The following is a 26,500-nucleotide window of genomic DNA, read 5'->3' on the forward strand; positions in this document are numbered from 1 at the left end:
TTTTGTTAATTGAAATTCTGATTACTTGTACACTTATTTATAAATTTATTGCAAAATAATAATATACATACGTAATAACAGGGAATCCATATAAAACCAATAAATGTAAAATGAAAACGGAGTGTTCTCTGTTTATGATAGTCTCCATCTAACATGGCACAGCCTGTTCTAAGATGGAGATTTTTTTATCTTTAGAGCGTAAGTAGTCCTATACTAATAAAACAATAACATTAAAAAAAAAACTACTAAATTATAAATGCCTAGCTAATCAAATGTAAGAAATTAAGAATCATTATTATACAAATATAAAGTGTATATATGTGCCAAGAATACATGTTACTTAAACATAAATAATATAGTATAATATATAATGAAACAAATATAAAGCAATGAAATACATAAAAATAAAAATAATATGTGTACCAATGTGTGCTTAAGATTTACAGGTAAAGTATAATACTTTGTAAAAGTAATGTTGTGAAGACTCATTTGAAATATTTTTTGCTTAAAAGCCAAGGCTTTATACATAATAACCCGACGAGTTAACCACTACATTGATCGGCTTATAAATATTTGGTTACTAAAATCTGACTCTTGCTGCTACTTGGTATATATAGCCTTTTTAAATACCAATTAAAATTCATGATATCACTTACGAGGCATTAGTGTGATTTAAACGGATTGCTAGCACGTTGTGCAATTCTCGAGCCGAATAAATAATTCAGAACTGTCAACGGGAATTTATTATGCGAAAGCGAGCCATGTAACTGATCTCCGCGATCATATCTTCAATCCCACCAATCATGAATGCACGTGTGTCAATATCTATTTACTATTTACTAGCCAGAAGGCGCAAGCGTCCCGACTTTCTCAGCCATCGGCCGCGACTGCGTGTGTTGATAAGTCACCTGAAGAATTACTACACACAAAACATTTTCGTTAAACCTGGTGGGAAGGAGATTTATTATATTGTTTTTCGAGACAACTTTTTTTATATTCCTAAAAATTATTATGAAATAACAATAGTTACTTAAACGTCCAATCATAACATAATAATAATATTGCCTACTACTGCAAATAATTTTGATATATTAAAAACAAAAATAGGACGAAATATCCTTCTCAGTATTGCAATGACAGTGGACAATAGACAACGTCTAATATGTTTGCTTATAATTTAATTTTACAGAATTGTACATATTACAATTAATTTTACCCAATTATGTCCTTTTCACTACACTATTAAACAGAACATAATGTATAAATTACTATAATAAACTTCGATTTTCGGCATTGAACTGAACTGAATGAGCTGAAAATGTATAATGACGTCCACCGCACAAATAATGTAAAATAAAATCTGTTCTGAAATAAATTATACGAGTTTTAGAAATGAATACTGAAACTTATATGAACTTGTGTTAATTTTATAAATGTGCAAAATGCAGAGTTGTAATAGGTTTTCTTTGTTTTGTGCGTTATTTTATTTCTTAATAATTTATCACAAAGTATTAATTATTATTATTCTTTATATATTAGGATTCATCGAATCTATTATAATCGTCGATAAATAAATTATAACTTTAAATCAATAAAATATAAATTAACAATATTTTGAGTTGTCCAAATCTTTGTAGACAAGGACTGGGTTCAACTCCCTGGGGAGCTGTTAACATTAAGTGGCCACTTAAACCAGCCAATGACAGGTCATAAGCCCTGTAGATGCCTAGACTTCTATATTACCTTCTCTAAAATGTTTCTCTGTTGTAATATGTTAAAATATAAATCAATAATTAGTAAATTTAACCTATCAAACGAATTTAAATTTAAAAAACTAAAATCAATAATCGCCAGTCTAATGCCAAGCTGTCTTGTCCTGCAAATATTCATCTACAGTAGCTCTTTCCAAACAGGCTGTTCTTGTCAAAATATTTTTAAAAAATTGGTGGCAAAGCCTGAATTTTAAGAGGTATCGTATTGTAGAATCGAATGCAGTTTGAGGCAAAATAATGATTAATTACGAAGTGAATGCTTATTAATCAATAATATTGCGTTTTATTCGTTAGGTACCGTATAGAACCATTTCCTATAATGGAAAAATATTTTTCTCAAATAGTTTTGTAAGTATGTTCACAGAGTGAATATAAGTTTTTGTTTGAAAATTATAGTTAAGTGTTAAATCCAGTGCTTGTTTGCAATGATTTAGACATGCTCAAAATCTAAAGTGTTCATGAAGCAATTCAGTTTTTTCCTTTCACGTACCATAACTTGACATTCTTCCAATATCGTATCGGACCATGCTATTTTACTACTTTTATGTGTATCACTTAGATTGTTTTAGTAAAATACGTTTGTTGCTGTACTTGGCCAATTATGCCAATCCGTGATAGGTGTTTAAGTGTTGACTGATAAAAATATTTTTAAAAAGGCAAAAAGGTGCTTTGCTCGAATCGGCCCACCCTGTACTAGCCGGTACCCGCTTTCCTTTGGACTCCATCGACTCTGGTATTTGATATTCTGCTGGAGTTTCGACAGCAATTCGGACCTCGGAGTCGAATCGCCGGCTGTTTGCTAATCGCCCACTATCCATTGTGTTACAGCGACGACCACTTCGACACTTTGGTGTGTTTTTCTGTCTTCGCCGAGCTGGTATGCCCGCTGATTCCAAGTACGGTCACGCCTAGAGTACCTTACCGATTACCGATTCACTGACCAGACAATGAATTTATTTTGGACGGTCAGTCGACGTCTTTTGTTTATTGAATTGCGCGCATTATTATTATTTTCAACGGATTAAATCACCGGTGACGATCTCCATTTTTTAAGGCCTGTTATTTAATGCCGCTTTTTAAAAGCCAGTTGGTAACAGTCAAAACCTTATTCAGTATTCCATAGGCTGACCACTGACCATTCTAGACACGGTTAATGCATAATGCGCACCCGTGAGCTCTTGAAGCGTGTTAATTAATGTGATATATTTATTCAGCTTCACCACACTACGAGTATTATATTGTTCTCTTCATATTTCACGGATCGTAATTAAATAAAATTGTTTCAGCAAAAATTAACAAATTGTTTTTTAGTATTATCTTTCCAAAAAGGCGAATGTGAGATTGACGAATATGTTGCATTTAAATACCAGTGCTGGTCTATTTTAAAATAGAAATGGCGACTTCGCACAGAGGGTTTCGGGTTCGATTCCCGATGAAAATACAAAAAATTAACGTTAAGTTGAAAAACGAAACGTGATTTTTCTCAAACCCGGGTGTTCTGTGCTCTAACTCGCCACTTTAAATAGTTCTCTTGAAAAAATGACGTTTTTTCGCCACCGTAATATATATCATACAAGCTAAACCCGGCAATGCTTTGCTATTGCTAGATTTGAGTACGTACTCGTATGTATATTAAATAAACACAATCGAAAGTTTGATATCAATTATTAAAATTAGATACGTACATATACGCTACCATAATATATGTCATACAAGATAAACCCGGCAATGCTTTGCTATTGCTAGATTTGAGTACATACTCGTATATATATTAAATTATCACAATCGAAAGTTTGATATCTATTATTAAAATTAGATTTGTACATATACATTATTATTTTTGTATTTAAGTTGTGAGGATATGCGGTGGACAGGGAATTTAGATAAACAGGTATTTAAACATTGTTTTCCAGTCACTGTCTTGCAGATGACTCCCCGATACTGTGTGAAAAAGACAACTGCACGTCACACCTTTTGTTAGAATATAAAAAATTGACGATTCGTTGTCCCGTGTTCCGCACCTCAAAACTTAACCGATTTTGTTATTTTTTTAGACAGAGTATCAGTATAAAATTTTCTGTACCGGTTAGTTTTGCGTTTTTCAAAAATAGTTATCATATTTGTATACCGTGCACCCAAAGACAGCAGATAAAACTGGACGCTTTTATGGGGTTTTGGATGGTTCTAGTTCCCATAGTAAACTATTTATCAAAAAAAAAACAATGGAACACGCCAATAATAAATATCTATAATATGTAAAAAAAAAAACAATGCCATAATCCAGGAAGAAAATACGGGAATACGTTTGTATGAAGAAAAGTCAGACTGCGTTTCTTCTTAAAATAAAACATTAAGTATACTTGAAAAACTTTTCTTCATAATGCTTTTACGTAACCATAGAAAAATGTTCGGTTTTCTTAAATAAAATCATCGACCTATTAATACACAGACGCATCCTGAGCCCTCTAAAATGATGACACTTTACCCATGCCCGAACGCTCAGTCATGACCAAAGCGTATTTAGTTGTCCTTTAACCACCAGCCGGGTTTTGCCGTAAGCTTGACATTTGATTCGAAACCAAAATGCCTGTTTGAATAAACGTAAAAAATGTGGTGTAACTTTTCATTGGCAAATATATACCTAGGTACTTGTTTATGATTAAATTCCATAACTGAAAATAATAAATATTCAAATTTATAACATTTTTGTAAATGCCAAACTCTGCTATTTTTGCCAACAGGGGTGCACTTAATGTAGGAATACGATTTTCGGTATTTAATGTCAGTTAATATTATTTTAGTTTTACCAAATATCCAGTTAAAATAAGTAAATGTGTAGAAATGAAAGGTAATTTAAGGAAATAATCCGATTGGATCCATAAAAAATCTGATGTTATTTGTAAACATTAAAAAAACAAACTTTTTACACACGCAATAAAAACATCCTCCCATTATTTTAGTATATGCATTTTCGCCGAATACAGCTCTGTAGGTCGATGAATAAAACATTACGTTCCTAACTTTTTTCATTGATTGAAGATTTTAACAGGTATAAAAATGCCCAGCGCAAATTTTTGTCATTTTGGAAAAAAACCGCACATAAATCGGTCCAGTAGTTATTCAGTCTATCGAGGACACACATACGCACATTTTCTTTTATATATATAGATAATAACTATGATACGACAATAAGGATGCTTTAACAAATAATAAATTTTCATTTTGAATTATTTCCTTTCCTACTATAGGTTTAACTTTTTTTTTTTAAATGCACTCTGCAAATAATTTACTTGTTTGAATATGTTCCTTCACTCTTTATAATAGGATATGAACCGATATTACCTTTTCATGCAAACATTCTTACATAATATATAATGTTATTTTATGTTCAAGCAGACGAGTTCATTAATTCGGAGTTCGGAGCATCAAGTTTGTTTTTCAAAAGTTCATAAATTACGAAGGTCGACTATTTAATATTCATAACAAACTTTATTTATTAACATTGTATTGGGTATGTCCAAATGTTTGCAGACATGCTGAATTTCCTCCCTAGGGAGTTACCTAGACATGATAAAAGTATCGGCTCTTTTATTTCACAAAAGTCGACAGACGGAAGAGTTAAGGAAATGCGGATGTTTAAATATAGGCATAATGGTGAATGTTACACAGTGTCTAAAGTGGCCACTTAAACCAACCAATGCAGGACTTCCGTATTCCCTTTCCTATTTTTTCCCCTCTGCTGCAACACATTTATAACTTTATTTATATTTTATATTTACCTGTACTTTGTGTCCTATTATCGAAATATCTTTGCGTTTATTATTTTCGTCAGAACACAACTTTTACTTGTAAATATAATTTAATTTCTCCAAAATTGTTATGATTTTAGCATAAGCCATTTTGTATTATTTCAGAATAGCCGGGCGGGAAATTTATCCACTTGATACCTTTTATCTCCCAAGATGTTTATCCCAAATAAATAAATAATTCTCTCGAATTTCTTACCGGAATTCGTAATCACTACGGAGAAAGTTTTCTGTTTATCCCATTTGGCGGAGTTGCCCCATAAATAATATCCAGGGAAAGGAGACGGAGGGCTATCTCCGTCTCTGTTTCTCCCCTCCCTCTGCCGACCCCTCTCATTGATATTCAACGAATATGATAATGACTACAAGATAAAACGTCCTAGAGATTTATTTGAAATTCCCAGCGTTTATGTCTCACGCTCGCATTTTTTCTACGCTCCATTATGCCGACAGGGAGGAGAGATACGATCTCTTTTAAATAATATTTTCGTAATACGAACGGCCATTCCTCCTTTTTTCCTCCGTAGCCCACGAAATGTTAGCAACTGCTAGATATGTATCCGGCTATATGAATGCGCATAATTTAAATTATTACATTGTTGACTATTTGGAATTAATCTGACACGACGGATTTATGAGCTACCTACATTCGATGCTATTTGTAACTCTATTTTATTTTTCATTTCTCGAGTTGAATTGAATCATTCTTTTTTTGCGTTCCGCGTACAATACAATTACGTCCTTTTTTTCGAAAATGTTTGCGTAGGATGGTAATCTGTGAATCAGTGTGTGTTTTATAACGTAACACGTGTTATTATTTTCAACTAATGAATATAGTTTTCCAATAAATAATAAAGTCGAACTTTGAATCCATCGTATTGCGTCAGCACTTTATAAAAAGTACCGCATAATTGTTTATTATTAGCATCCATCATTTAGATTTTTGGTTATTTCGTATTGAATAACTCGACAGAATGAATGACATTTAGAACGCAGTCAATGTTTTTATTTAGAATCAGCGAGGCAATAATATATTTATTACAGCTATTAGTATCTCGACATTTAAATAATTTGTTTAGTAAAACTTATATTACAATGCCATAAGAATGAACGAATTGACAAATTAATTCATAATCCATTCTGGTATTACGATCGCGTTTCATTTTTAATTAACATTCTACGCCGTTGTCATATGCAAAAAATACAGAGTTTAACTCGCTAAACCAGTTTATCAATACCGAGTTATCTGTTGTAGATCTACTCGAGGTTGCATTGCCGGAGAAATAAAAATCGTTTATCGTAAATTAATTATAGTCCATGTTTATATTTCATATTCATAATGAAAATGTTATTTTTAATCGATTTCCTATAATACTCCACATATTTATTCAAGTTTATGTATCGAGTATTCAATTAGCGCGGTGTAATTTAAATACACATAACATGAAGTATTTTTAGACTATAAGTATTTTAAGTTTATTAAATATAATTTAAAATCATAAAATATACTTGGTTAAGCTATTTTAAATTTTCTTCATTATAAAAATGTGTAAAATTGGCATCACCCTACAGTAAAAAAACGTTTTTACGTATTCGAAATTCAATCTTGAATTCATATTTTTAACACACCTGGTTAAAATTTCATTTTGTACATTTATTATACTATAATGCATATACCTAACCATACTCGTATTTGTGTTTTATTGTATTTTTATTTATATATTAAAAGATCAGTTTAAAAAAAAACATTTTGGTAACCCCGACGATACTGTTATGTTCGAGTTGGAAAGGGGCTTTCGATAAGCCTATTATAAAAAGTGGCGTTTATTATATTTTCGAGATGGATTGATTGAAGAACATAACTTTTCTTGCTAACCTTTAATTATTAATTGAAATAGATGTTAAAGATTAAATACTATTTTATACGTCATATATTGGTTTTTGCTCTACTTGTGAATATAATCATCATATTGTTGTTTTTAATCTCGTCGTCATACTTCTCTTGATTTCTGGAAATATACATAATCCAAATATACTGAAAGAGATTAGTTAGTCTGTGCCCCCGGAGCGAGATCTCGTGCACTTTTTTACGCACCCAGTACCAGTAGCCACTAGCCTCACAAATGTAAGTCTGAATTATTAACTCATTAATAGGCGATTTGCTTGCTGAATATCGGCAGTTTAGCAGCTATCTGCTTTCTATTCATCAGCTGATAATCACAGATCACAGTGTACATGATCAAACAGATTAAATAACCCGTAAAGTAATGCTAACTGCAATTGAGGACCGTTTTCACAAAGCGGAATATCTACAAAATGTGAAATTTTCAGAAGGTCTTTTATGATAAATTAAATAATTACTAGGATTTTAACAAAAACAAAAACATTATTTTATAGAAATTCTACGTCCTAAGTCGTATACTGGAAATCAATATTATAGAGGAAGTGGAACTATTTATTTGAAAAATCCAAACTATCCGAATTTTCACAAAAACGATGTAAAGATAAGTTGATATGTCTTAGGAAATAATAAGTGAATTTACTTTTGCGTGAAATCATCTATTTTTTATATGCCTACATATACCTATGTATAGGTATGGTTTTTCTGAAATATTTTTATATGATTACACCATCACGCGATAATCCTATCCAATTCAACTTCCTGCAACATCGCGTATATTCCGTTTTACTAAAATTTTATTTCACCAATCGATAGATCTAATATTCTGTCAAAAAACACATTTTGGTTTATATAGATATTTCGCTTTATTAAAACGGCCCTCTATTGTTAAATAAATAAATATAGCCCGCGAAATATAAATGTAATTTTGTCTATCCGTTACAAAGTATTTATTTATCCGAACGAATTATACACTAACAGTCTAAAAAAATATTATTGATTGTCCACAAAAGCGAATGGCGACGTGCGACGCTAATGTCGTTCCCTTGACTCTATTTTGTCCGCCACTACAATCTGCAATATTATCTAGAACACCCGTGGTCTACATTAAGCCGGCATAAAAGTTTCCACTAGCCGATTAATTCATGTCAACCCGTACGATAAAAGCAAAACACGTTAAATACGATTGTTTATTTATGTCCAACATCAACTTTTTATGGTTACTTCACACGCGAATATGCTTTCTTTTAAGGAGTTTTTACAGCCTTTAAATTTTTGTAACTAACCCATTACGTATTTCCTAAAAACATTCATATTTAATTTTGAGTTAATATTCAAACTTAATATTGAAGAAACTCCGAATGTATTTTCTTCGTATTCTAAATTATTCATATTATTTGTAAACTTATCTAGATCTGCTTATCTAGATACTAAAAGGACATAAATATTTAAATACTAACATGATTTTAAGAAAGTGCTTTCAATTCTAAAGACCTACAAACGTACCTAATAATAACATCAAATCCCACTGAAATACCAAATGCAGCGTATCTTGATCATCTGTTACATGAAGAAAGGTTAGGTGATCAGTCGTCACCATTTAATAGACAATTAAATATAGTAGTGTAAAAACATCTAAAAAAACTAATTACACGTGAACCCTGCCAGGAATCGAACCTGGGATCTCAAGCAAGGCGAATGCGCCAATCACTAGATCACGCGGCGGGCTTTTCTCCCTCGATATCCTTTTTCGGGATTCTTTCCTGAGACTTTCCATCTAGTCGAAGACACTCGTCTAGGGTCCTGGTGCTGTTTTTCACGCAGAATACTGAAAAATTAAACATTCTTTGCTTTTATCTATTATTATTATTCGTACATTTATCTATGCAGCCCCTGTATATAAAAAATGTATTTTTTAGCATTTGTATAACCGAGAAACAACCCTTAAATGTCACGAAAGACAAAAAAGCAAAATAAAACATTTCATCTGGTATCTAAAACACTGCTTCCCAACTCAATTAGCATCCGCTTCTACCGCCTTACCCTCTGGGCGAGCTGAAATTTTAGCTTTTTATTATTAAGTTTTAACGATTCCGTAATTCGAAAGTTTAATGCCGACACGGGAACTCGGGAGGGGGCTAACCTCCCTTTTTCCACCCCGACCTTCTTATTTTCCGCTTTTCACTCACAGCTTTCCTCCTCCTCCGAGTCGTTTTCCCTTCCCGTCTGCCCTATAATGTAATACCGCCCGTTTTATTCTACCCTCCCCTTACTTTCAATTTTACGCCCTGAAGAAAAACTCTCTAAATTAATCGTGTTTTATTTAGACTTCCTCCTCGGCCTCCTGGATGGAGTAGCGATTTTTCGGCAATTAATTAAACCCAATTTTTAATTATGAAAAACAGTTTTTGAATTTAGGAAATATTTAAACAAGTTTTAAGCATATCCGGAAAAGGGAGATTGTTGATTGTGTTATTTTCATTACACATAAACGTGTATAATCTGCTATACTTTGTGTTCCACCGTTGGAAGTGAGATTTACTAACCGAGCAACCCGTAAAATTCAATAATATCGCAGTGTATTTATATTTCATGTATGTATGTATGATTATGTATTATCTGTTGTTTTTTTGTGAACGAATTAATAAATAAAATGTACCACTACCTTCTTGTACCTTATAACAAAATAATATGTAAACTTTAGATGCTTTTTGATCCCTATATCGCCCGCCAAATAAACGTGTCTTAACGTTTTGAATAATTGCGGTTAAATTTTTTGTTTATTTTTTTATTTACGAGCATAAGAAAACAACCTCCGGTTTTTATTTTCATTTCCTCACCCTTGTAAATACGCTACGTGCGGGCCTGTCAAACATTTTCAACTTTGCCTGAAAATTCTCTCAACTTCTTAATAAAATATTCGTCTACGGTACCTAAATGTATATGTACTTTGAATTAAATTACACCAGAGTGGAGCTGGAAGATGTCTCCACTGACACGACTAATATAAATGCCAAAGAAATGGTAATTAATTGAAAAGACGAGACGGAGCGCCCTCGAGGGAAGATTTCTTTGTCGATCTTTCGTTTTGTAATATTTCGTTTTTCAACTTTTAACGTGCTCGGAGTAATTGGACTGTTATTTGTTTTCCTTTTATACTGTAATGTTTTTTTACAAAAAACGTACTTTTTTTTATTAAATACGTTTATTTAACGCTTCTGTAATATTCTTATTGGTAATTACGGTTTAGAGTATAATAAGATTGTTTATTACTTCTTCGAAATCACTGGATTGAATTAATTAATAACCCCGACTCAACGCGGATTTTCTAGCGAGTCTAAGCAAGTGCATAGGCATGGGTCGTTCCTGATTGTGCCACTATAAAGTGTGTCACTTTTCCGAATAAATGTATGTACAATGTGGTTAAATACATATAAAAGTAGTTTATTCTCTCACGCTACCCTTTCAAATTGTTTAATATTGAATATAAACTTGTATTTTTTGTTAAATAAACAGAAGAAAGTTTTGACATTATGCGGGCAACCGAACGACAAAAAAGAATATAAATTTACGTTGATTTGCAAATCTACATAGTCTGCGAGTCGAGTTTTGGAAATAAGCTTGGGTTGGCAAAAGAAAATACGACTTTTTATCTGAAGTATTTTCTTTTCGCTTGTAAATGTTTCTGCCTACTTTTTTTATTAAATGTCTGCTCATGAAAAACAGTTTTCTCCCATCTGAGTTGGCACAAATTTATTCTCACCGCCTCTGAAAATATGATGACAATCGGGGTGCGAGCTTTTTGCTTCTTCCGGCTCGTTCGCGGTATCTTCTTGTACGAGTAACGGCTTTGTGTAATGAAAAAATATTCTATTTTCCTTAATTTTGTACAAAAAGTATTCAGTACTGAAGCCGTTTGATTTTATTATCGCGAATTAAAATGTTTAGCACGTTTTTTTTTTCACCGAAATCTTTTTAATTACTCATTTAAATTCTTAAAATCGTAACATTTGAAGAATTTGTTTTCCCATATACGAATTAAGTAAAAGTTTATATAATTCGAAGAATGTATGAATCCAGTTGTTATGTCTCGGATTGATCGTCAGTTTGCACATTCTCTTGAGGTGGTCTCTACTTTCTGAGCTTGTTTTTTCCCCAGTAATATGATTGTTCCATCCTCAGCATGTACTTTTGACTTTATCGTTTATTGCAAATTCTCCACGCTCGCTCATAAATCTAACCTCGGTACAACATGTGACGTTCCTTTTGAATCCCGGACTTTTCTCTCCGCGCCGGATACATCGCCTTGCCGCATCTTCTAAATCCTCCGTTATTTTCCTTCCCCGTCCTGCCTCTAGTCGTGTAACTACTCCTACTGAGCTCACTCGAGGGTTGTCGACTTTATCCCGGTTCTCGAGTTGTTCTGTTTTATTAATCCCTCTTTGTTATTTATGAATAAAACTCATATTGTATTTTCAAAGGTAATTTCGTTTAGCGGCCGATACGAATTTCTAATTCCTCTTTATCAGATTTTCAAATCACGTTATTTACATTATTATAATTATTCGGCACCACGATAAATAGAACCCGAGAGCGAACTCGGCCAAGACAAGCGCCATTTTTTTGTTGGCCTTCTATTTTTATTAAACAAATGAATAATGAAATTCATTAAATCAAACATAATAATAATTCCACCTGTAGATGGGAAGATCTGTGTTTTCCGTAACTATAGCTATAGTAGTGTTGTAACGGAGTATAGTAGTGCCCCAAAATAAATTCAAGTAATCTCGTAACAAAGTGTGTAATTTAATACATTTTATTACGTTATTCACAAAGTTAATGCCTATGCAATAAATAATATGATTAATAATAATATTGTTTCTCATTTACTTACTTAAACATTGGAAATTTTTTTGCCGATTTCGCATGCTACAGATCTCTATTGTTTTTAGAAATAATTTCTATGTATTTTTATTATAACCTGTTGCGAATGATTTGACGTTACCGGTCGTGCTAGATTGGTAGTCCCCTGTCTGATGTTAGATAGTCCCGCATGCAGCAGTTTCCCCCCGCGCGCAGCTGTGTCCCACTCCTGCTCGGCAGCGGCAGCCAGAAGAGATTACCGCGTACTTCCCCACCCCTAGTAGTATATCTGTACACGAGTAGGTTGACTATCTTCGCTTTGATCGTTTTCCCGACCGATCCCATCTTATCTCGGGAGCTTTTCGCGGCTTCTAGCTCTGGTTTGGTAACTGCAACCGATTTTACACCCTGCAGTGGAATCAATTGCCCGTCAACAAGAATTCCGCAAAGACTTTATGGAAAGCCGTAAAACGGCTAAAAATATATTATTATTTTAGAATTTCACTTTGTTTCCGTTTATATTTATATAGTATCTACATTGCATAAAGTGATTTCTGTATTTTTTCATACTCCGACAACTGAATTATATTGCTTTTTAACTTCAAGATAAAGATGTTTCGTTGCCTTGGTAAATCTCTATGTAAATTAGTAGAATAAATGTCTCCGAACATCTTTATTTTTAAAACGTTTTTTAAGGCCGAAAGTAAATGTTGATAGACAGCTTTAATACTATTTTCCAACATGCTTTTGTCTTGTTTGTTATATGCTTATGAAATACCTTATATAAGCGACTTTTTGCCGAGAAGTTTTCATCTCCGTAAAGTAAATAAGACAGGTTTAAGACAATATGAATATTCTGTAAGGAAGTTTCTCCCCTTCCTCTTCCCCCCATTTACCCGCTTCCGCTCCCGCTACCCGCTTCCCACCCCCGAGGAATATAATAGACATTTCCTTCTGAGCTTACTTTCCTTACGGGATTTTCCCCCTCATTTTCTATTTGCGCTCTCGAGTTTTCTTTTTAAAACTTTTCCGTTTCAAATTATACAGCTCTTTGTTCCTTTTTATGTGTATTATTTTGCTGAATTTATTATGAGCTTGGCTCGCTTCATATTCATTATTAATTTGTTCATTTAACAGTCCTCGGAGTGGTTACTTTGGCTTCGTGATTTTAGCGTATTTGCTTCCATGCTAATTTACAGTGCTCGAAGCTTTCCTGCACCGGCGGAGAGTATGACTTATTCCAGTTAAAATTCATGGGTGACCTTGTTTCTTTTTTTAATTTTGTCGGGCCTGTGTATCCGAGCATAAACAGTTTTCATTTTAATCTCGTAATCGCTATTCCAAATTCCCATCCGGCTGCAGGGTGGAAGCATATTGGCGAACACCCCCTTTTGTTATTTTACGAGAGCGATTTTTCTCCCCGCGGGCGAGTCGTTGACTTGTGCGAAAGTAAAAATGGAGGGCTAGAGATATAAGAAATATAAAACTGGCCGCTATCTGCCCGAGGAGACGGGCACAGTGTGCAGGGGTGTAGTCTCGACTCTCGACTGGGGGAGTCTCTCCGCTGTAAATGCAATTTCCCGGCGGATCAATCGGCCCTTTCCTGGAAAAAATACTATAAGTGAATTCCTACCCGTGTGTTTTTATCTTAGAATTTTGAATATATATTTGTATTCGTTTGAACTGTGTAATTCCGCTGTATTGTTTTTTTTTCGTCGAAGTATTGATTCTTAGGTAATAGCACTAGCATACATACCCCTTTCTTTATCACAAAACAATTTCTAAATATGTTCTTCCCCTTTCAAAATTTTAAATCCGCATTCAAAAAAATATATATGAATTTAAAGGACAATGTGTTATTATGCATACATTATATATACATCAAAAAAATAAGTTTATTTCCCGAACGACAGGCTATAAAGGTTTTCAGGGCCCGTAACACAATAGGAAGTTAACATTTATCTTCAATTTTATCTACAGAGTAAAATGAAGTATTCTGTATGAAAAAATAATATGTATACAATTCTTTTTTTCTAAACATGTTCAAAAATATTTTGAGTTCTCCAAATTTTTGAAGACAAGGACTGGATTCAACTTCCTAGGGAGCTGTTTATATTAACATAATACAACCTAGATAAAAAAAAACATTTTAGAGAAGGTAATATAAAAGTCCAGGCATCCGCAGGGCTTATGACTCTCAAAATATTGTTGATAAATCCACCTGGTCCATGAAGAAGTATAGAAATTGAAAAAATAAGATTTTTAGGCGTTGCCTAGTATTTAGGTGAAATAATTCAATTATATGAATCTCACCCGCATAAATAAAGCTTTCAGCTCTTAGACTTCACAAACATCAACAGATGAAAGAATAGAAGGAATATAGATGTTCAAATATGGGCAGAATAGTGAATGTTACACAGTGTGTAAAGTGGCCACTTAAACCAGCCAATGACAGGTCATAAGTCCTGTGGATGCTTGGACTTCTATATTACCTTCTCTAAAATGTTCTTCATCTCGGTTGTATTATGTTAATATAAACATGTTCAGTTGTAAGTTACCGACGAAGATACATAAATATCGATTTTACTTTATACCGTCTCAATATGTACCGATGAAGATTTTGCGGTTTTGATTGCGGCCCAGTTGATTTTAAAAGAAAATATTAGTGCCTAGATCTAAGATGTATGATACGAGTACTTGTGTACGTTTGACAATCAATTTTATGTGTCATTTTCTCGTAGTTTAACTATTAATGTTGACGTAATAATTCAGTCATCAGAACAGATTATTCTAGAGAAAAAGACTAAAATAAAAATATTTAAATCTTTATCCCTTTACGACAATTTGTTTTTTTAAATTTCAGGTCCTGAATGTCTACGATATTTAGGACCTGAAATTCTGAAAAAAAAAATCTGATACTCGGACCGTGAAAAATTAGGCTGCGTTCTCTGATCTTGATATTGATTAAGTTGTGTTTAAACTGTATCTAATAACTTTTTTGACAAATTAAAACCAAATGGAAAAAGGAGTGATATGCTATTAAAGCGAAATCAAATAAATGTTTACTTTCGTCTACAGCTTAACGAGTGTGGAAATGTTTTGTTCGCTCACCAGGAAATAAGTGCTCAGCAGAATGACTAGAGATGTGATAATGCTAATTAGGGGGTTAGCTCTCAAAGGGTGGTCTGTAGTCGGTAATACCGCTCGCGCCCGCCAGCGGCCGAACTTTAACTACGGCGCTTATCTACCCCCATTACCGGAGTAATTTAATTAAAGTGTAACTTTTAATGCACTCTCTCTGTCAAGATTTAGCTCCGCTCCGCGGTGGCGGCTCTTTATCACACGTGTCGGCTCTGGAGCCTGAACTGCCTGGAGACTAATTAATTACCTGTATCTATTGACTTTATCTTAGTTTTACCCTGCTCCTATATTATATATGTATTGTAAGTAACGTGAACCTGAATTACTGTCATATTTTACCCTCGTTACTGAAATCTGCGTATTCACAGGTCGCATCAATAATTCATAACGGTGCCGAAGTTAAAATAAACATTTTAAGTACTACATACATACCTGTTTTTTTTTTAAACTTTTACTTCGTGATAAAATCAATATTCCAATTTATTCCTTTCTCAAATATTTTTGTTAACACGGTTTAACCTAGTTATTTATTTAATTTCGTAAAAATATTTTAATTAGCTGTCAAACGCTATTTAAAGGTTTTTTAATACGGCTAGTAATTGTGAAATTGATAAATAATGATTCTACGAGCAGGTCGTATCCGATTAGCCTCCCCTAATCGCACAACCGTACCGCTAATTAAGTGAAGGGAAACGTTAAAGCGAGCTGCTCTCTGCTCTCTGCTCTGCTCATATTTAAGTTATGAAAGATTCCGCTTTACTAGTTAGTAGTTAGTAGACCGCCAGCGCCGGTATATTTCCTTCACCTCTTGGAATTCTTTTCCCTGGTGCTATCGTTTTGCTAACACGCTTCGTGAAGCTCTCGTTAATGCCATTAGCTGAGATTTACTTACCAGACTTCGTGTTTTAATAAGACTCTCGTGTGGTTAAAACGAAAACAAATTCAAGATTGTATGTAGATAGATGGATGATTCGGGAATTAAATACGGAAATATAGTCATTTACAGCAAAGCGTGTACGATTATTTCATACACTGCACCATTCATATTTTTCCCACGTGCCTATCGCTAATAGTGGATAGTGGTATCTGGTATCGGTGTACTGAAGTACTCCACAGTATCTATCAAAACAATAATTCTATTGCATATCACGTTTCCTTTCTGCGTATTTGTGATTTGAAAGGGATCAAAATATTCACCATTGTTGACTAGATCTTGCTGAAAAGCTTGATTTGATATAATGCAATTCAAATAAACATTAAAAAAGGGTTTTTAACAAGGAGGCATGTTCATATAAGATTTATTTATATTTATTTATTCATATCTCACCAATGGGGTTTAAAAAAAACAAAAAATAAATAATTATTGTCATTCTGCCATAATAAAGTAGCTTGTGGGATTCACCATTATGTGTTTTTTTTATATTTGTAGTAGGTTTTACCGATCAAACTTTACTTTTATTAAAGACGTGCTACGATCAATGTGTGTATATTCACAATAATTCATTATTGTTGCGCGCTTTGCATTAGTTATTAAGTTCGTATTTATTGCTTTTGTACTATTTGTTTTGTTTATTATACGGCACAAGTGCTTTTTACAATATAAAATATAACAGTTTAAAGAACTAAGTCAAATAAAAATCAATACAAAAACATGAAATAGAAGAAAAATATAAATTTAAAAATATTTCAAAAATATATGCATATTTAAAAAAAAAAGTCGGAATAAGTGTATAAAATGCAAGTTAATAATAATACGGAATAAGTGACTTATAAATCGTTAGTATAGTACATCGTAAAATATTTATTTAGATATGATTTTAATTCAGAAGAGACTCGTCAATATGAGAGGCACATTTATTCCCTGGTCTACTTATACGCGGTATAGACGAGTGACATAGAAGTTTGGTTTTAGAAAGATGACAATAATATAGCGCATTATGTCAGTTGTACGTGTTGGTATGTTCATGTTTGTCAATTCCGGAGTTCGCAACAATCGAATTTAGAATGAATTATTTTATGTAAAAACGTTTAATTTTGTTATCTTTCGCCGATCTTCAAAAGCTACCATAATATTGCGCAGTAGTTGTCAACCCGTACGGGCGCTGGATACGCTGGGGATGGGCGGATGGGGTAAGTTCGCCGGTTAGAGGTGGCTATGTATGTCCACGTAGTCGACTAAAGGCTGACATTACCCGTTTAACCCATACTTGAAGTTTTTATATTTCACTTCCTCTCTGCTTCGGCTAATATTTACGTTTCCATGTTACTGGCGCGTTCGAGACTTCGTTTTATGGTTCCGCGGGACGTAGACACGTGTTTTCATACTGAAAACACACTTTAGAGAACATAAATGTACACGTTTGTTTTTTCTCATAGCATTTATCAGATCGGTTGCAACAACGTTTATTAATATACTTACCTGTTTGCTTACTCCGATGTACAACATATTTCGTATCCATCTTTACTGTTTAATATAGACTTTTTTGTACCACAAGAAGCTCAATTATAAACATAAACCGACGCAAGGTTAAGATAAATTTCATCTAATTATTGTGATCTTACCGGGAATTGAATCTGGAACCCCCGTTAGTTAGCCATTACACCACGGGGCCGCCAATTACAAAAACTAGCATAAGTACAAGAGTTTCTGATACTAATCAAAGAAAAATATATTACGATTTAGCTTCTCAACATTAAAATAAAGTATATTTCCCATAAATAAGGTGTCGTTTTGTAATTTAACTGTCTCGAGGTATAATTAATTCCCTAAATAAAAAAATAAAGATTTGAAGCGATAATGTAAAGAGTTAATACTAGATAATTGTAATCCATGTAGGTAATTGGATAAAATGTTAACTATAAGTTGGAATATGTTTTTTTTTATCACTAATTAAAATACTCATACAAACAAATCTGAAAATGAACTGGATTGTGGTCCTGTGGTAGTATCACGGACTCACAAAGCGGTCTGTGGTTTGGATTCTGCTCTTTCACAACTTGATTCACATTTTCTAGCACTTTGTAATATTTTGATGAATTAATAGAACGCAAATATTTTTTCGTTAACATTAAATATTCATTTTAAAAATATGTAGACATAAAGTAAAAGTGCCAGCAGTGGAAAGGTAAATGATTATGACAGGAAGAAATCTGTATCGATGAATATTTACAGATATAATTGAATATTCAGTATTGTAGGCGGTAAAATGAAAGACTGAGAACATTAATCACATCGCGTGCTCCACCCGATCGTTTCTTTGCTCTGTTCTCAATTCCACTATACATCGGCATTGGGGCAAGTCAATTATTGTGAAGATGTAATAACTTATATTTACATATAAGTTATTAATTTCAAAATACTTGGTACACTTCCACTTATTTTTTTTGACCATTTAGCGCTTTCACGCATCTTTAGACACCAAGTATTTTAAAATTAATAACTTATATGGAAATATAAGTTATTACACCGTTACATTGGAATTTCATCAAGAATTGCCAATAAATAGTTTAAATAAAATAATTATTGTGAAGCTTTCCTAATATTACGTTTTATTTTACCCCCGCGACAAGAACCTTATTTGTAAATTACGATTGATATATCATTAAAATCAGCACAGAAAGCCACTTCATGTTATCCTATATGTATTTCCAACAAATTAATTTTCAATACATTGTCATTATACAGAAAATTATAGTTTTTTATTAATGTCAAAATGTACACAACAAAAGCTTATAATGTTAACACGTTTTCATTCCACCACAATGTACCGTGTCCATATTATTCAATAGGAGAAATGATTAATGGCTTAGCAAATAATATAATTTGGATTCGAAGTAAATTTCTACCGTGAAATAATAACTTTATTTCAATTCTTAATTCTTAGATCCGAAGATCGCGTATGTTGGCAATAAATCATTCTCTTTTTTTATTTCGAAAAGTTTGTGATCAAAGTCTTACTGTTCAATGATTGTACTCAAAGTTTTTTTTTCTTTCTTTTCAGTTTAATGCCATTAGTTTTAGTGTCGTCTTTTTTACTAATGTTTTACATGAGTTCTTTTGTTTATGTCTAAAAATATTTCAATTATTTCCATTTGTTCTTCTATCCCGAAGTTTTGGAGATTAGTTTTAAACTTACATATTTAAAATTTCTCGCTTTTAAATATTATGTTTAGAAGCCCATAAACAACGTATGTGCATCATCAGAATATTCACAGGTAAGTGTAACTATAAATGTGTGTGTATTGTGTTAGTACTTGCCTTACGCCCAGGTTTCAATACGTTTTTATAGCTCGTTAAACGAATATCGTACCATTTTTATAACACTATAACGACGTTTTCGTTATACACCGACGTTTAACAACATCGCCGTTAAAATGGAATTGCACTCTCGATGCGATAATGTAAATTTTATAAATGTGCCCAGTTTAAAAATCATTTTCTTGTTTGCACGAAGTGGCAGTGTTCCCGGCGATTTATTTAATCGCCGTTGGGGGAATACGTTACAAATAACAAACCAGAGATATTTTGAAATAGCCGTAAAAATGTTTATTCCTAGCTACGAAAGGAGCTTCGGTAAATGTTTATTTCGTTTTAATTAAGATCTACAAAGTGAAGGGAAATATTGAAGCTCGCTCTTGGTATTTTATTTCCTCTGAGGCAGGGCCTCGAGCGAACTTGCGATTATTACTCTTAGAACTTAAGTTAATTTAGTTATTAAATCGCGTTGTTTATCTCATTGAAACTTCGAACAGAATGTTATTAGATTTCCATATAATTTCCTAATTTGATTTGTGTATCGTCTCGAGTGTTAATGTGGGAGTGTGCAAACAGCTAACACAATACACCCGGGGCTGTTTGTATATGGTAAGATGTCAAGGAACCGCGCTTATTTGTCTGTTTGCCTGAGGTGTTTTTATTTAGTTTCCTGAGCTTTCCCGAGGTTTCAGTAGTGTTGGAGCTGGAACGCTTATGTGCCCACTGTCCACCTAACATAATACTCTTTCCGGCTAGCTTTACTAGACTTATAATGGAGTTTCGTACACCTCAACATTTCGCGATGAATAATAATAACGCGTATCGAAGCATGAAACGCCTACATATGAATTAACTCAGGCTCTCTCGGGACATGGATGCATGAGGGAATATCTGCATCGCTTTGGGCTGCGAGACGATAGTTGCTGTCCATGTGATGGCATCACTGAGCAGACTGTGGAACATCTTCTTGTATACTGTCCAATGTTTGATAGGCCGAGGTGGGAGCTTGAATGCAAAATAAACACTCGGATTGCTGCGACTAATAACCTAGCTGAGCTCATGAACTGTAATGATACACGAAGAGAGACCGTTCGATTCATTACAGGGACGATCAAGCAGGCTAAGTTATTCAATGGTGGTATCTAGCTCCTTTTGTTTTTTTTTGTGTCCAACTTTTACTTTTTTTTTATTTTTTATTATTTGTTAATGTAATATTTCTAGAATTTTTCTGTTTATTCTGATTCTGCTTTATTTTTATTATTGTAAGTCTACGGTGAAAAATTTTGAAGTCAACGGAATATAATTTAAAGATAAATGTATTCGATAAAACCTTGCACATAACAAAAGCAAGGTACAAATAATTTGCAACTACAAAAAAAAAAAAAAATAAAAAAAAAAAATAACGCGTATCACCTTTCCCGCTGAGATAATACGCGGAGTTTTAATTAAGAATTTACACAACAAACGTGAATAATTATAACTATCACATCGCTCGTTAATTGTTCTTGAATTGCTTTTTGATTTACGCGATGTCGGTTTATAGCGACTGTAAATCTTTTCGTTACTTTGAATGGGATAGTTTATCTTATTGCACATCGCATTTCCTATCGTACAACTTATACGAATATAGCATTTCACTAATGAGCATTTTTATTTTACTAATTTATTATTCGCGTGAAACTAAACTGCCACATTTAATTGCGCTTTTTATAAATATTTACATTTTGATGAATAATTTTCGTACACCTACTCGTATTTTTTCTTAATTCAGCTGCCAAACTGAAATCAATACTGTTTTTATGTTGATAATTTATGCTAGAATCGAAACCTGCTCTCCGTACATGGGCACGTCCGTGTATAATGTATATTTATTTAGAAATATTTAACTAGAATTTAATTTACTCGCAATCAACTATACTACTATACTAATAATAAACTGATACACATCGCTACCTACTCCGGTTTATATATATCACCTACCGAAGCTAGTTTTTGTTCAGCACTGCGCCTGCGGTTGTGCATGGCACTGATGCTAGGAATATTGCAGGTCCTGGATAAGTATGCATTGTATGGCATATAAACACATCTGCATTGCATAATAAACATGTTTTTCACGTTTGTACGTTGAATGAATCGAAAACTTTCCAAATATTAGCATGCGACTCGTGGTCCGATTGCATTACAGCATTTCCCAAATAAGAATGATGACGTTATTTGTATACACAGTATGATAATTTTTCCAACTTTAACGATACATTTTCGCTTAGCTAAAAACGAATAAAATTCTATTGAAATGCCTGCTGTTTTTTTTAAATATATCCACCAAAAAGTAAAACTCTTTTTGAATTTTCAGTCGTTTAAATGCACAATTATGTTTTCTGGGTTATTGCGCCGGGTGTCGTTTGAACTCTTACGACGTTTCGGATCCCAATTACTGCGTCCAACCTGTTACCCAGTTATAAATAAATGACATAAAACCGTGTCTAGTCTTAAAACGACACAGATTTCAAATTAACAAGCCACAACGACTGCGACACGAAACAAATTCCGAGTACATATGCCTTCCCCTATATTTCATAACGATGTGCATGCGAGTGATAGTGCTGATATTGTTACACATAAGCTAGCCTTCCCTACGCATTTAGATGCTCATAAGATCACCGACATGGTAGAGATTGCCAGTTGAGCGAGAATCAACCGTATCTTTCATATAATAACCCACAAATACCAAATTGGTCCTATACAATTGAAAAAATTGTCTTCTAGTGAACTATAACAAAAGGTCTCCCATTCGAGAAATCCCAAAAGGTAATGAAATAAATAAATAAAATAAATATAATACAAAATTTGTGAGATTGTAAGGAAAAATATATATAAATAAAATACAAGAGAATACTAGAGAGCTGATTCCTACTCCGTGTTCACCGTCTAGGTCAGTTAAGATTAAATAAGATCCCACTAAGAAGAGACGTCGCCTAGGAGTAGGCAAGTTCAATACAGGAATTACTAAATGAACATTCTAATCAATACACATGAGAAGAATCTAAAATAATAATTTATATGAATTGCATGGCCTTTGGGATAGTGAAATAAAATATTATTTTTTGTTAATAACGGTTTATAATTAAATATAATAATTTCTTAAGGCTAAAGTAAATTTTTAAATCTATAATCTCGGATAACACTTCTTTGGATACAATTTGAATAAAGATCTTTGATCTGAAAGACCCCATATAAACTAACATTAATTAATTGATGAGATGAAAATCATTTTATAGAAAAGTTCATAATTATAGCACAAGGTAATCATGAGTTATTTTCAAAAAGAGGAAGAATTTAGATCAAAAGATACTAGTAAATTGCACAGTATAAATATACTACCCTAACACAGAATGTTACCATTCGCTTAATTTTCGTTTATAAATATACTGATAATTCTAAAAGAATGATTTGAATACCGTTTATACAATATTGAACTCGTAAAATATTACAAAGATTTATGTTCTGGCTGTTAGAAAAGATAAATGAAAATTGCACTAAGAAATTATTTAAACCAAATCCCTCTAATCAATTAAGAAAATCTAAAGGATTATTACATTATGAAATAAATAAATGTGCAATTAAATAGAATTTAAGTTCTTAAAACGTTGGCATTGTAATGAATTTCAAATTTAATACAGAAAATAGAATAAACTGTAGAATAAAATTATATTTTCTAATCCTACTACGATGGTAAAAGCACATCCCTCGCCAAGTTCGAGATTTACATCGGGTTCTAGTATACAAATCGAGTAAAATTTGAGATCTGTTTCGTGTATTCGGTCGCTAACTTGATCGTCTTTGACCATCGATAATCCTGGGCGGAGTCGTGTCACATTTTTTTTTCCTAAGTATTAGCAATGTCACATCTTGGAGAACATTCCACCATCCTGGAATCAAAATTTTACTCTTGTAGGTTGAAGATTTTGAGGTTGAAATTCGTTCATCGTAAAGCGCTTGCCTCCAGGCCTCACGCAAAACGAAATGAAACATGATATTTGTATTCGAATTATAAATACAAAATACGGGAATATAATCCGATTGACATAAACATATGACGTTAGTTCACATGGGTGAGAAATTTAAAACGAATGAATAAAAATGTTGTTTCTTAATAGAGATGATGCATTGATTTTATAGTATTTCTAAAATGCTCGTAAAGAATTTTATGTTTATATATTTTGTAGATAATTAAATATTGATGAAATATAGTTGCATTTAACATTTTGAGAAACTTTGATGTCTTGCGTGGGCTGTTTTTACTGCAAACACAATAATTATGATGATGCTCTCCGTCAGCGTTTTTTTATTACGAATTATTTCGCTCCGCATTTAATTTATTCTATCACGGTAAGAATAAATTAATAATAATTAGCATTTAATGTAATGCTCACAAAAACCTCTTGATGTTTATTAAGTCTGTTCTCTATACTAATGGACTAGATACAAATTACCGAATAATCAAAGGATTTAATGCATCGTTAATATATGTATATATATTATATTATAATGAACAGAGGCGGGCTCGAGTAGACAATGAATGGTGAATATTTTGTGGTGTTTGTAAATAATACGTTGTTTATACGTATACACTAAGTATTTAATTAACTTTAGTGTTTCATTATTCATGAGTTGCGATACTGAAGATGCGTGGAAGATAATAATAAATAGATTACTTCACACGAGGAAATATTTTTATCGTTAGATCCGGTTCAGAAGCACATTAGACGTTAGAATTCAAAACACTCGAGGGTAATGGTATCTAAAATATTATAACGTGCATTTTTAGAAATGGTGTTATTGCATCATTGTGTGTATTTTCATATAATATCATCCTATGAACTTATTTTGGATGATTATTACTGAAAATGCCCAAATAAAACGAAAATATTATCCAATTTTTTGTTCTTTAAATAACGAAATTAGTAGTCTCAAATCAGCATTTGAGTTCTTCAAAATAAAAGCCAACTCGATAAATAAATTCCTATTTCTTATAAAATAATTGGAGAGCCTCACGACTTCTAATATTAATTATAATTTGTGAAAAATTTTAAACGTTCAATCATGTCGTTGGCCAAAACTGTGAGGGAACATTTTCGTTGTACTTTGTTCTAGTATATTCCTTAAGTATATGTCCGCCTCGTGGTGTAGTGGTCAGCGCGTTTGCCTGTCATGCGAGGGGTCTCGGGTTCGATTCCCGACAGTAAATATTTATTTAAAAATGTGTTTTACAATACAATATTTCATAGTTCCTGGACTGGCATATAAAGCGTAACACTTATCTTCTTACCTTCATGTAACAAAAACAATCAAGATATGCTGCGATTGGTGTACCAATGTAGTACCCTGTGCACCATTGGGTGCGGAAAGGGGCATGATGATGACGATATTACCAACATTACGATATGTTTTTATCTTGAATATTTTACACTTTGTCCCTTACAGTATTTTAAACTACCGCCGACGATATGATTCAGTGGTAGTATTTATTAGAAAAATCTAACGGATATCATGGGAGGTGGGAGTAACGCTTTTGTTTCAACACGAAGATTTAGTAATGTAATTCATAAATATCGCATTAAAATTGCTTGGTTATACTTTTTTGATCGTTTTATGTTTTATTTATATGCTCTCAAAACTAGAGCACCTCAAAAATGCTAGTTTTTAATCGGAATAATAAAATACTGTTTTCTTGGCACGGTGTACAAGTATGTGCGTGTATGTGTGTGCTGTGTTAAATAAACATTTCATTTTCTTAGGCGGATGAAAGAAAATTCCTTTCATAATAATTATCAGTATGATTTCTTCAGCTCATAAAATATTTTTAATATGCGTGAAGTAAAAAATCTGTATCGATTTTCGAGCTTTCATCTTTATTCGTTTAATTTCAATTTGTAAAGCTGGCACAAAATTTCAATTTGGAAAAAAAAAAAACGATTTCATTCAGATTTATAATTCGTCTTTGTAAGAATTTTATTTATTGTTTGTTGTAATACTTCAAAGGAACATTTTAATATACATGTACCTATATAGACGGTAGTATTATTGTTTTGACGACTTTAGCATCGAACGAGGACTGGGTACATTTATTTATACAGAAACAAAAGTTTGTTTTTATGGAGGCGATGCACGTCCCTTCGCATAATTGAAATTTCCTCGTGATTTTTTATATGTATCGAACTTTGCACACTTTAAAAAATATGTATCATACTATTACGTCGTTTATGTTTATATGAATATATGATTTTTAAAACTGATTTCCAGATAATAATTTATTGAATTCCAAATTCCAAGAGTTAAAATTTATTGACCGCGGGTACGTTGCTGGACCAGAAATATGCAAATACTTCATACGAATTGTCTCTTTTTATAAATTGTTGGAAAGAAAGAAGAGATTTTTTTTGATATATTTATTCTTGGTAATTACTTGTTGTTAGAGCACATAAATATTCATGTAATAACTATTTAAATAAATAGTAGACCATAAAATTTATATTGTATGCACAAACTGTGTGGATATTAAATATAATTAAGATAAAAAAACTTCGTTTTTAACCAAGTCTATCCTAATTTTCGTAGAGGTTTTTGTAGGTCCACGAAGAAGTATAAAAAAATAATAAATTTTTACAGGCGTTGCCAAGTATGTAGGTGAAATATTTCGGTCATTTCGGTAATATGCCACCCGCATTAATAAAATTTCCAGCTCTTTAACTTCACGAAGATC

General features: G+C 32.7%; 1 protein-coding gene across 1 annotated transcript in view; it reads left to right on the plus strand.

Annotated features, from left to right (window-relative positions):
- Window positions 1-26,500, plus strand: part of LOC148277422 (uncharacterized) — a gene marked incomplete at its 3' end in the record, with an annotated part of 226,641 nt that overhangs the window by 175,053 nt on the left and 25,088 nt on the right. The gene's annotated exons all lie outside the window — the stretch shown is intronic.

This window comes from Micrasema longulum, unplaced genomic scaffold, assembly GCF_059751315.1.
Source record: "Micrasema longulum isolate JH-2025_06_02 unplaced genomic scaffold, ASM5975131v1 h1tg001036l, whole genome shotgun sequence".
Classification (NCBI taxonomy): Eukaryota; Metazoa; Arthropoda; class Insecta; order Trichoptera; family Brachycentridae; genus Micrasema; species Micrasema longulum.